This window comes from Coregonus clupeaformis, unplaced genomic scaffold, assembly GCF_020615455.1.
Source record: "Coregonus clupeaformis isolate EN_2021a unplaced genomic scaffold, ASM2061545v1 scaf2504, whole genome shotgun sequence".
Classification (NCBI taxonomy): Eukaryota; Metazoa; Chordata; class Actinopteri; order Salmoniformes; family Salmonidae; genus Coregonus; species Coregonus clupeaformis.
The window spans coordinates 1-13,617 of record NW_025535958.1 but is presented as its reverse complement, the minus strand read 5'-3'; positions in this window follow the sequence as shown (position 1 = coordinate 13,617).

Below are 13,617 nucleotides of genomic sequence, written 5' to 3'. Positions count from 1 at the left end.
CTTGGTGCGGGGAGCAGGAACGGGCCGCGCCGGGCTGACGAAACGCACCACTGACTTGGTGGGAGTGGCAGGAACAGGCCGGACAGTACTGGGAACACACACCACTGGCCCTACGTGGGGATCAGGAACAGGCCGGACCGGACTGGCAACACACGCCAGTACCTCTCGCCGTGCCTCTACAACCTCCTTCCCCCTGGTGACCAGTGACTCCCGTAACCTGGCGGCCTCCTCTGCCAACCCGCTGGACCGCTCTATCGCGGCCTCCTGCTGCCCCGACGTCGTGAGCACCCCCCTAAAAATTTTCTGGGGGTCTCTCCTCCCCGTGGGCCAGGCCTCCATCGTTCTCGCCCAACTCTCGCTCCTCTGTCTCCAACTCCCGCCATTCAGCTCCTCGATGGGCTTGACCCAGTCGAAGCTCCTCCTCAACTGGTCCCAAGTCCACCCTCTCTGCTCCTCACTAGGCTTGACCCAGTCGAGGTTGCCACGGAGATCTGCCAGCGATGGCTCCTGGACACGCTGCTTGGTCTGGTTTAGGTGGTTTCTTCTGTCACGATCGTCTACCAATGAGGAGGACCAAGGCGCAGCGTTGAAGGTGAACATAATTATATTTATTACTGATCACACGATCAAAACAACAAACGAAAAACGTGACGTCTATGGTTTCAACACAAACCAACACGAACAAGAAACCACAAACACAAAGTGAAAGACAGACAGTTAAATATGGCTCCCAATCAGAGACAACCAGCTGACACTCGTTGCCTCTGATTGGGAGTCACTCAGACCAACCTAGAAAATCAAACATAGAATTTCACACCCTGGCTCAACATAACATTGTCCCCAGAGCCAGGGCGTGACATATGCACGCGCCACTTTTCCGTTATTTATTTTTTATAATTTTTTGAAACATGTTATTTATTTCATTTCACTTCACCATTTTGGACAATTTTGTCCATTACATGAAATCCAAATAAAAATCCATTTAAATTACAGGTTGTAATTCAACAAAATAGGAAAAACGCCAAGGGGATGAATACTTTTGCAAGGCACTGTAGTTTATATGGTGCCCCACTCTTTCTGAATTCACCCTATATCTATTAGAATCTGCACAAAATGTTATTACTACAAAAACACCTTGTGAGAAAATCCCCCCACGACACACAGGGACTATCGATCCAGCTTGCCCACCCAGGACACAGTGCGCGCCTGATGAACAACGGGGCTGTGGCCGACTAGAGGGGGAGAGAGACAAGGTTAAGGCAGAGGAGAGCGAGAGCTCTCTGACAGATGGAATACTTTTGTTGGCTCTCCTGTCCCAATCTGGGAAGCACCATTAATATGCGTACACAGTATAGGCGACGATAAAATGGAATCACACATCTAAACATCTCCAGTACAAAAAACCCTAAAGGAAACAGTGATTGGTACAAGCTTCTATAAGAGGAGAGAGCACAATCTATCAACGTACCGTTACAAAATAATTGTTCAATATTCATGGCCTGAACAAGATAGTAGAAAACCATCCATAGCTCTGTAGCTCCTGTGTCCCCGTCCCTCCTATCCAACTTCTGCGGGGGACAGGTTTAGCACAGGTAAAGGACACATCAAATGTATAAATGAAACAAGATATAACAATTTCAACGTGGGGGAATGGATATAAATAGGCCTACCTGAACTGCAGAGCTCCACCCACAACCCCAAAACAGCAGCGCGTGTTACTTCCCTCAAAAATGTGTGTTATCGATCAATAATGACAAACCTCCTGGCATTGACAACTTAGATGGAAAACTACTGCGGATGGTAGCTGACTCTATGGCGACTCTTATCTGTCATATCTTTCATCTGAGTCTAGAGGAAGGTGTTTGTCCTCAGGCCTGGAGGGAAGCCAAAGTCATTCCGCTACCCAAGAGTGGTAAAGTGGCCTTTACTGGTTCTAACAGCAGACCTATCAGCTTGTTGCCAGCTCTTAGCAAATGGTTGGAAAAAATGGTGTTTGACCAAATACAATACTATATCTTGTAAACAAATTGACAACAGACTTTCAGCATGCTTATAGAGAAGGGTACTCATCATGTACTGCATTGAGATAAATGACAGATGATTGGTTGAAATAAATTGATAATAAGAAGTTCGTAGAATCTGTACTGTTAGATTTCAGTGCAGCCCTTGAAATTATTGACAATAACCTGTTGTTGAGAAAATGTACACTACCAGTCAACAGTTTGGACACACCTACTCATTCAAGGGTTTTTCTTTATTTTTACTATTTATTACATTGTAGAATAATAGTGAAGACATCAAAACTATGAAATAACACATGGAATCATGTTGTTACGAAAGAAAAGTGTTAAACAAATCAAAATATATTTTATATTTGATATTTTTCAAATAGCCACCCTTTGCCTTGATGACAGCTTTGCCAGCTTTTAGCATTATCTCAACCAGCTTCATGAGGTAGTCACCTGGAATGCATTTCAATTAACAGGTGTTACATCTTAAACGTTAATTTGTGGAATTTATTTCCTTCTTAATGCGTTGGAGCCAATCAGTTGTGTTGTGACAAGGTAGGGGTGGTATACAGAAGATAGCCCTATTTGGTAAAAGACCATGTCCATATTATGGCAAGGACAGCTCAAATAAGCAAAGAGTAACGACAGTCCATCATTACTTTAAGACATGCACTAGCAAAAACCATCAAGCGCTATGATGAAACTGGCTCTCATGAGGACCGCAACAGGAAAGAAAGACCCAGAGTTACCTCTGCTGCTGTGGATAAGTTTATTAGAGTTACTAGCCTCAGAAATTGCTGCCCAAATAAATGCTTCACAGAACTGTTCAGAGGAGACTGTGTGAATCAGGCCTTCACTGTCGAATTGCTGCAAATAAACCACTACTAAAGGCCACCAATAAGAAGAAGAGACTTGCTTTGGCCAAGAAACACGAGCAATGGACATTAAACCGGTGGAAATATGCCATTTGGTCTGGAGTTCAAATTGGAGATTTTTGCTTCCAACTGTCATGTCTTTGTGAGACGCGGTGTGGGTGAACGGATAATTTCCGCATGTGTATTTCCCACCGTAAAGCATGGAGGAGGAGGTGTTATGGTGTGGGGGTGCTTTGCTGGTGACAATGTCTGTGATTTATTTAGAATTCAAGGCACACTTAACCAGCATGGCTACCACAGCATTCTGCAGCGATACGCCATCCCATCTGGTTTGGGCTTAGTGGAACTATCATTTGTTTTTCAACAGGACAATGATCCAAAACACCTCCAGGCTGTGTAAGGGCTATTTGACCAATAAGGAGAGTGATGGAGTGCTGCATCAGATGACCTGGCCCCCTTAATCCCCAGACCTCAACCAAATTGAGATGGTTTGGTATGAGTCGGACCGCAGAGTGAAGAAAAGCAGCCAACAAGTGCTCAGCATATGTGGGAACTCCTTCAAGACTGTTGGAAAAGCATTCCAGGTGAAGCTGGTTGAGAGAATGCCAAGAGTGTGCAAAGCTGTCATCAAAGCAAAGCGTGGTTATTTGAAGAATCTCAAATATAAAATATATTTTGATATGTTTAACACTTTTGGGTTACTACATGATTCCATATGTGTTATTTCATAGTTTTGATGTCTTCACTATTATTCTACAATGTAGAAAATAGTAAAAATAAAGAAAAACCCTGGAATGACTAGGTGTGTCCAAACTTTTGACTGGTACTGTATGTTTTATATATTTTCAACCTCTGCCGAATTGAGAATTAAGAGCTATCTATCTAATAGAATTGAGAATTAAGAGCTATCTATCTAATAGAACTCAGAGGGTTTTCTTTAATAGAAGCCTCTCTAATGTCAAACATGTAGGGCGTGGTGTACTGCAGGGTAGCTCTCTAGGCCCTCTACTCTTTTCTATTTTTACCAATGACGAGCCACTGGAATTAAACAAAGCCTGTGTGTCCATGTATGCTGATGATTGAACCATATGCGTGTCAGTAACCACAGCTAATGAAGTCACTGAATCCCTTAACAAGGAGTTGTAGTCAGTTTTGGAATGGGTGGCCAGTAATAAACTGGTCCTGAACATCTCTAAAACTAAGAGCATTGTTTTTGGTACAAATCATTCCCTATGCTCTAGACGTCAGCTGAATCTGGTAATGAATGGTGTGGCTGTTGAACAAGTTGAGGAGACTAAATAACTTGGTGTTTCATTAGATTGTAAACTGTCATGGTCAAAACATATAGATTCAGTGGTTGTAAAGATGGGGAGAGGTATGTCCGTAATAAAGAGATGCTCTTCCACACTCCAAAATGTCCTGCAGGCTCTAGTTTTATCTTATCTTGATTATTGTCCAGTCATGTGGTCAAGTGCTGCAAAGAAATACCTAGTTAAGCTGCAGTTGGATTAGAACAGAGATGGCACGTCTTACTCTTCATTGTAATCATAGGGTAATATACTGTAGATACTATGCATGCCAGTCTCTCCTGGCTAAGAGTTGAGGAGTGTCTGCCTGCATCACTTATTCTTTTTAGAAGAAAATTCCAAATTGTTTGCATGTTCAACTTACACACAGCTCTGACACACACTTACCCCCACCAGACATTCAACCAGGGGTTGAATCCAGAACAAATTCCCCCAAATCCAGAACAAATTCAAGAAAGTGTGCAGTATTATATAGAGAAGTTATTGGCATGGAACTCTCTTCCATCTCATATTGCTCAAATGAACAGCAAACCTGGTTTCAAAAAAGCAAATACAGCAACACCTCACGGCACAACGCCTCTCCCCTATCTTGACCTAGATATTGTGTGTAGATTTATTGATATGTAGGCTATGTGTGTCGTTTTAAAATTAATTTAGTTATGTCCTTGAGCTGTTCTTGTATATTAATATTCTGTATTATGTCATGTTTCATGTTTTGTGTGGACCCCAGGAAGAGTAGCTGCTGCTTTCGTAACAGCTAATGGGAATCCTAATAAAATACTGAAATAATACTTTCTGTATGTCTACACTCGAATCAAACAAGGATGTGGTTTTTGGATGATCCCCCTACTTTCCATGTCATTGATCCATGTCTTGTGTGAGAGATCATCATCAACATTGATCCACCATCAACATTACAATTCAGAAAACGTCTCAGATAACCCCAATGAATTGTTGTTACTAATGAAACAGTGGTTTTCGTGAAAGTACTTTTATTTGACAAAGGAAAATAGATTTCCTCTAATATTGTAATATATCAGTCAACACACCTACTCAGTGCAGCCAGAAGATAAAACAAACAATTGTTAAAGTTATGGTAATTATAAGGTAATTGTTTAACCACCAGTCGACAACATGGCAGACTCTTACGTCTTGTAAGCAGTGGTGTAGTGGAGGGTAAACGCTATTTCCACACATTTTGTATTTTACACAAACATTTAGCCACCTATTGTGGAAAAATGCATAGAACATTTAGGGAGTGTTACTTTATTCACAACGAATGGCGTTTACCCACCAATTTGTTTTTACCTGGAGTACGAATTACTCCAAATGCTGAGGATGACGATGAAGCTGAAGGTGATGAAGATGCCGTAGACGCCAAACAGCAGTCGGTCGATGATGTGGCCCACCTGCATCCAGTCCTGGGAGATCTGGTTCCCGGTCCACATGCTGGGCCACCTGTAGGCGGATGGACTGCAGGTCATTGCCCAGCTTCCTCAGCTCCGCCAGGGCTGGATCGGCTGCCTCTGCCCTTCTCACCTGGTTCTCCTGTTTGAACCTGTCTCTCCAGCATCACTAGAGGGCAGACTTTCACGTCTGTTTCTTAGAGACAAGAGGAAGGAAGGGAGGAAGGTGAAATTATGAATGTACCTCCTATAGACATAAATTATTGATGTACGTTGATAGTACAATTCTGTCTAAGGTCGGACCTAGTCAAATGCTGGAAACATTTCTCAGAGTGATACCTGCATTTATGTTACTGTTCAGGGCTGTGATTGAATGCATTCACTATATTGCTTTGGGTTGGACAAGACAAGTATCTGCTAATTGCCCAAAAGTCTGTGTAATTGTAACTCCCTGGAGGGATCAGATCAGGGGTACCTCCTGCAACTGGATTGAGGATGATCATGTCCTCTCTGGATTTCTGAGGCAGCCAGACGAGTGTGCCCATGAAGCGCAGGACGAGCACTCGGACCCAGCCAGGCACTGGGTGGAAGTTACTGGAGCCAACCAGGGAGGTTAGTGATGAGAATAGTCTCCAGCAGGCTGGCCACCATCAGAGCCAAGCAGATGGCAAGAACACATCTGCATGGGCAAGAGGAAGAGGGATATGAAGAGAGGAAGATATTCAGCCACTCTTAGGAGGACAATGGAAGTGGACTTCAAAAAGACACTTAACCTAACAAGGTTATTCAATAAGACAAAGTAAACATATACCTCTACATTTAAGACTTACGACAAATATGGTGTTTCCAGTACATATGTTTCATACTCACTTATCAGTGGGATGGTGTTTCCTGTGACGGGCAGCAGGTCATTCACGATGAGCAGGAAGACTGAGTAGCCTAAAATAAGGGTCATCTTGAAGGAGGAGCGGTCCACATTCTGGGGAGGCAGCAGAAAGCTGAAGAGATCCACAGTGATGAGGAAGAAGCTGGGGATCAGGAGATTCACCACGTAGATTGTGGCTCTGCGCCTCAGGACAATCTACAGTTTAGAGACACAATGGTGAAAGACAACCTTCAAGGGTGATCTGGTGTTGTGCAGTAGATTCCCATTTCAGATAAGACAAAGCCATAAATAGCTGGGTTAGCATCCTATGTGTGAAACATGAAGTACTCTCTGAAACAAAAGTAGCGCTAGAAAAATAGAGAACTCAACGTTCAGTAGTAGTAAAGCCAAATGAATGGCGTCTGAGAAATTGCAGTGCTTTGGGTTCGTACATAGAAGCAGAGCTCATCATAGGGTTGCTTTCTCCCTGATCGATTTCTGATAACTTGTACTTCCTGGATTTGATGTCCATCAGCTCCCACTCCCCCTTCAGTGGACAACACGCTCCTGGAGTGTTTCAGGATGTCCTCCACCTTCTTCCCTAAGATCATCCCTTATGTCCGACACTGCAGGGGAGATAAAGGAATGGGACATACTGGGATGAATGGGCTGAACCTATATGGAAGCAGAACATGAGCTGTACTGAGGGGATGGTAAACTTGGGCCTAATACCAAACGGATCCCTTGGTTGACACCTTGGTTGACACCGAGTCATATATAAAAAACTCCAATGGACTCAATGGACTAACATGTTTCATACCTATCATTTTAGATTGCAAAAAGAGAGTCAGGAAGGTTTTGAGAGAGAAGGAGCGATGGGTTTGGTATCGGACTTTTTATCTTCAAAGAAGTCCTAAAGCATGTTTGCATTGACGTCTTACCGTGATGGATGTAGGATCTGAAGGTGAAGGTGCAGTTCTGGACGTCAAAGGGGAAGGTGTAGATGTCCAGGTTACAGGAGCTAACCACTCTGACAGGTTTGGCGTCAGCACTTTACCAGTGTGCTTAATGTACACATAAGGGACGATGGGAGCTCTGTTTTCATCCATACTGTGAGACAGGGTGAAATTGGGGGACTATTTCAAACCATGGGCATGATATAAATCATATATTTTATATTTCTTAATCTTGATTGAAACTGACTAGTGCAATAACAAGGGACACAATTGAAGTGCTTGTTAAAATGTCTGTGCCCCGTGGAAAACTAACTAGCATAATAAAACATCCCCATCAAAATCTGTCTGTTTATATTAGAGATATCTGTTTTCTTTGCATAGGCTGCGTCTCAATCCACCGCATCTGCCAATGCCGTTTTTTTCCATCTGCGGTGGAAGGTGGCGAGCTACAGCAGTGTTTGTCAGACCATGAGACACATCCCGAAAAATGTCTGTAGTGTCCGAACAAACTAAAATGACCACTACGACGGTGTTCTCCATTTAGCTCTACGACCCCCACAAGTGTCACGAGACTCGTTTGAAGTCGGTACAGCCGATCTGCCAACTTCTGTCTGTAGCGTCTGAACACCTCTATCGAAAGGTGAGACTCTCATGAACACGTACATGTCGGTTGACGCCTCACAAGACTCGGTCTGAAGGTAGCTTGGTACCAGTTAAAAATTGAATGGATATATATATATATATATATGGAAGTAGATTTAATGCCAAAACAAAGAGGCTAAATATGGGTCAAAACATTTTTACATTTCCTGATCTTTCTTATATCTCTCAAGTACAGACACTTTAAAACAAACTTCCTTTTGATACATTTTTTGACTGTGTTTTTCCATGTATGAATGTGTTCAATGTGGGCTAATAGCAGTAAGACCAAATTCAATGTTTCATCCCCAATTTTTTTAAATATATTTTATTTACACCTAAAAGGGTCCTAAAGTTCAAAATCAAACAGCTAAATGATCCTTGGTATGACCATCTTAAAACAGTTCCATATGTTAGCTTAGTAGAACTTCCCACAGTATCTATATACAGTGGGGGGGAAAAAGTATTTAGTCAGCCACCAATTGTGCAAGTTCTCCCACTTAAAAAGTTGAGAGAGGCCTGTAATTTTCATCATAGGTACACGTCAACTATGACAGACAAAATGAGAATTTTTTTCTCCAGAAAATCACATTGTAGGATTTTTAATGAATTTATTAGCAAATTATGGTGGAAAATAAGTATTTGGTCAATAACAAAAGTTTCTCAATACTTTGTTATATACCCTTTGTTGGCAATGACACAGGTCAAACGTTTTCTGTAAGTCTTCACAAAGGTTTTCACACACTGTTGCTGGTATTTTGGCCCATTCCCTCCATGCAGATCTCCTCTAGAGCAGTGATGTTTTGGGGCTGTCGCTGGGAAACACGGACTTTCAACTCCCTCCAAAGATTTTCTATGGGGTTGAGATCTGGAGACTGGCTAGGCCACTCCAGGACCTTGAAATGCTTCTTACGAAGCCACTCCTTCGTTGCCCGGGCGGTGTGTTTGGGATCATTGTCATGCTGAAAGTCCCAGCCACGTTTCATCTTCAATGCCCTTGCTGATGGAAGGAGGTTTTCACTCAAAATCTCACGATACATGGCCCCATTCATTCTTTCCTTTACACCGATCAGTCGTCCTGGTCCCTTTGCAGAAAAACAGCCCCAAAGCATGATGTTTCCACCCCCATGCTTCACAGTAGGTATGGTGTTCTTTGGATGCAACTCAGCATTCTTTGTCCTCCAAACATGACGAGTTGAGTTTTTACCAAAAAGTTCTATTTTGGTTTCATCTGACCATATGACATTCTCCCAATCCTCTTCTGGATCATCCAAATGCACTCTAACAAACTTCAGACGGGCCTGGACATGTACTGGCTTAACCCTCCCATTGTCTTAGGGTCAAAATGACCCATCCACTGTATTGAACCACTTTATTTAATTTTTATATTTTTTTGGATCATTTGAGAAGGAGGCAGTGATACTTTCTTTAAAGTCTCACTGCCTCCTTCTCACAAATGATCCCAAAATATAAAAATTAAATAAAGTTGGTTCAACTACAGTGGCGGGTCATTTTTGACCCTAGACAATGGGAGGGTTAAGCAGGGGGACACGTCTGGCACTGCAGGATTTGAGTCCCTGGTGGCGTAGTGTGTTACTGATGGTAGGCTTTGTTACTTTGGTCCCAGCTCTCTGCAGGTCATTCACTAGGTCCCCCCGTGTGGTTCTGGGATTTTTGCTCACCGTTCTTGTGATCATTTTGACCCCATGGGGTGTGATCTTGCGTGGAGCCCCCAGATCGAGGGAGATTATCAGTGGTCTTGTATGTCTTCCATTTCCTAATAATTGCTCCCACAGTTGATTTCTTCAAACCAAGCTGCTTACCTATTGCAGATTCAGTCTTCCCAGCCTGGTGCAGGTCTACAATTTTGTTTCTGGTGTCCTTTGACAGCTCTTTGGTCTTGGCCATAGTGGAGTTTGGAGTGTGACTGTTTGAGGTTGTGGACAGGTGTCTTTTATACTGATAACAAGTTCAAACAGGTGCCATTAATACAGGTAACGAGTGGAGGACAGAGGAGCCTCTTAAAGAAGAAGTTACAGGTCTGTGAGAGCCAGAAATCTTGCTTGTTTGTAGGTGACCTAATTTTTTCCACCATAATTTGCAAATAAATTCATTAAAAATCCTACAATGTGATTTTCTGGATTTTTTTTTCTCAATTTGTCTGTCATAGTTGACATGTACCTATGATGAAAATTACAGGTCTCTCATCTTTTTAAGTGGGAGAACCTGCAGAATTGGTGGCTGACTAAATGTTTTCCCCCCACTGTATACTATAGAGATGTTTAACTCACAATTCATTGATTACCACATCTGGTGACCAGAACCTTTCCCTGGGGAGAGAAATCTCGGTTGTGCCGCATTGGACTGGGTCCCAGCTGAAAAATTCATTCTCCCACTCCTAAAACAACACATTAGCAAAAAAATACAATATGTTTGGAAGCAGCATTCAAAATTATAATATGATGTTTAGGATTGTTCTACATTCAGAGATGTTTAGTTTTAACCAAATGTAAATCACTATTGCTATTCAGTACATATTGGTGAATGGATGTTGTGTGCCCCTAACAAATATGAAGCAATGTGAAGTAACGTTCTTAACACAGGTGCTCTAGGAGAATCGGAAACCAGAGTGCACATTGAAAATGACTCCCATACACTGTGTACGTATACTTACAAAAATACAAAAATATTACGCTCACCTTCACCAGCCAAATGTAGGTGTTCAGCAGTTGTGCTTTTTCTTCCTGGCGAATTACTTTTTGTTGTAGGATACAAAGTAATGGCAATAAAGCAACATTTTAAATAGGTCTACAAAACATGATGTAGAGTAACGTTCATGACAATATAGTATGTCAGATACATATGTCACAGAATTTGATGGATTTTTAATCGGATGGTTTCTCAGGTGAACTAATTGAAAGGGATGACTTGATGTCCTACTTCCTTACCACACCCAGGATGCCGTAGAGAGTGAAGTGCATGCTGATGATGGTGGGGGTTGAGAGGTTCATGACAGGTCGTATGGAGGACAACGTCATGACGTTCTCCAGTGCGGCCAGAAGGGATATGGTGTTGGGGTTGGTGCAGTTCACCACTACCTTACATCTCAGGCATGGCGCTGGGGAAACAATGGTAACCATGCTGCTTTACATCCTGCTTTAGATATGGTCCCGTGTGGTTCAGTTGGCAGAACATGGCGCTTGTAAGCCAGGGTTGTGGGTTCGATTCCCTTTGGGGACAGGGATGAAAATGTATGCACTCACTACTGTATGTCGCTCTGGATAAGAGCGTCTGATAAATGACGTAAAGTGTCTGATTATCTTTAATGGACTTAGTGAAAAGTCCTTCATTTTGCCAATTGATGGGATCTTGCGTATTGGAGATATCATTATTAGAATCTTGTTAGAATTATGAAGACCTTCCCTACTTTTTCATTTGACAGTGAAATTAATTGACTGCAACCCTACAAATACATTATGTTATGAACTTAATCGCTAAGGTAACAGCTACCCCAAGTAATATAAAAAGTAAATATAAAACTAAATAATAAATGAACACAAACTGTTACTCAAATAGAATATTTTAACTTTACTTAACATAATTTAGTTGACTTTACTCATTATTTTCCCGTGTACAAGCTGTACTCTACCCTGTACCATCATGCAGCAGATGATGAACAGAACCTGGTGGGGACTGACCCGACCATCGTCGAGACTGAAACAATAAAGGTGTACAAAAATGCACCTATTAGGGTAAAAGGTCAAATGGTATATTAGATATTCTGTACATTGTTTTTTGCATGTTTGATAATTAACACAATGTGTATAACACCATTAATTACTTTATGAATTCACAACATAATTTACCACAAAAGACACCTACTGTAACAAATGTTTGGAGCAATTACAGTAATGCATTGAAACGCCAACACACAGGCACACAACTTATGTAACGTTCATCCCGATTGTCACAAAGGCATTAGAATGAAAGCTATTTACCTCCATTTCCGGAAAAATCTTTGGCTGCCATCAAACAACAAGCTTCAAGTTCTTGCAAACTACTGTTGACAATTTCGATCCTATGGCTGAAGAACTGTCTAGAGCAAAGCTTTGCTTCCTCACACACATCGATGGCACCTCTTCACCTGCTGGAACAGATTTAATATATACAGACTAATTTGCATAGTTAACCGCTTATGTTGATGCTAGTGGTCATGTCAAAACAAAACAGAGCGGCACGTCTTGCTCTTCATTGTAGTCAGAGGGCTGATATAGATACTATGCACGCCAGTCTCTATTGGCTAAGAGTTGAGGAGAGACTGACTGCATCACTTCTTCTTTATAAGAAACATTAATATATTGAAAATCCCTCTTGACACACACACTTACCCCACCAGACATGCCACCAGGGGTCTTTTTCACAGTCCCCAAATCCAGAACAAAATCAAGAAAGCGTACAGTATTATATAGAGCCATTATTGCATGGAACTCCGTTCCATCTCATATTGCTCAAATAAACAGCAATCCTGGTTTCAAAAAACAGATAAAGCAACACCTCACAGCACAACGCCTCTCCCCTATTTCACCTAGATAGTTTGTGTGTATGTATTGATATGTAGGCTACGTGTGCCTTTAAAACATTTTTATATAGTTCTGTCCTTGAGTTGTTCTTGTCTATTAATGATCTGTATTATGTCATGTTTCATGTTTTGTGTGGACCCCAGGAAGAGTAGCTGCTGCTGTTGCAACAGCTAATGGGGATACTAATAAAATACACAAAAACAAACAAATATCATATCATAAGTTGCTGTTGGAGAATCCACAGAAGATCTTACAGTTCCAGACTATTTTCAACTTTGAACACAATTCTCCTGACACCAAGATCTCTGAATCCTTAGAAGTGACACGGATTCAATGATTTCTTGATTCTACAATCAAACTAAACATAGGATAAAAAAAGAAAATAGAAAACTGTGGTAGAAATGTGGTAGAAATATTCCTAGCAACAGAGAAGACCATGAGTGAGATCCATAAACCTTGGGGCAAAATGAGGTGGTCAGTAGAGCATGTGAACTCTTGTGGTACAGAGCTACTTTACCTGCAGGTGGTTGGATACAAAACAGGCGTGAGCACAGAAATGGCTGGGTGTTAGGGTGAAGTTTGCCCCTAGATGTTGATCCTGGGTCAGTTGGCATTTTCCAAACTAATGGTTAAGAGTTAGGATTGGGGGAGGGGAAGCTGATCCTAGACCTGTACCTAGGAGAAATTCCACCCCAGAGCTGCTGGTGTTACCAACCTCATGCAACAAGTGCAACCAGTGGGCATCGGACGATAGTGTACCACAGCGCTGCAGACTATCTCAAGCACCTACTGGGCTATGGAAATGAGCTCAGGTTCAACTCAGAATACAAAGGACAGGTGTCCCAATGTCCCCCCATTCAGCGCTCCCACCCAAATCATTTGGTATACAACTTGGTGTTATGTTTATCCCCTCTATCTCGTGTCTGATACAATATTTAGGCTGATAATTTAATTATAGCGATTGAGATAATATGAGCCCT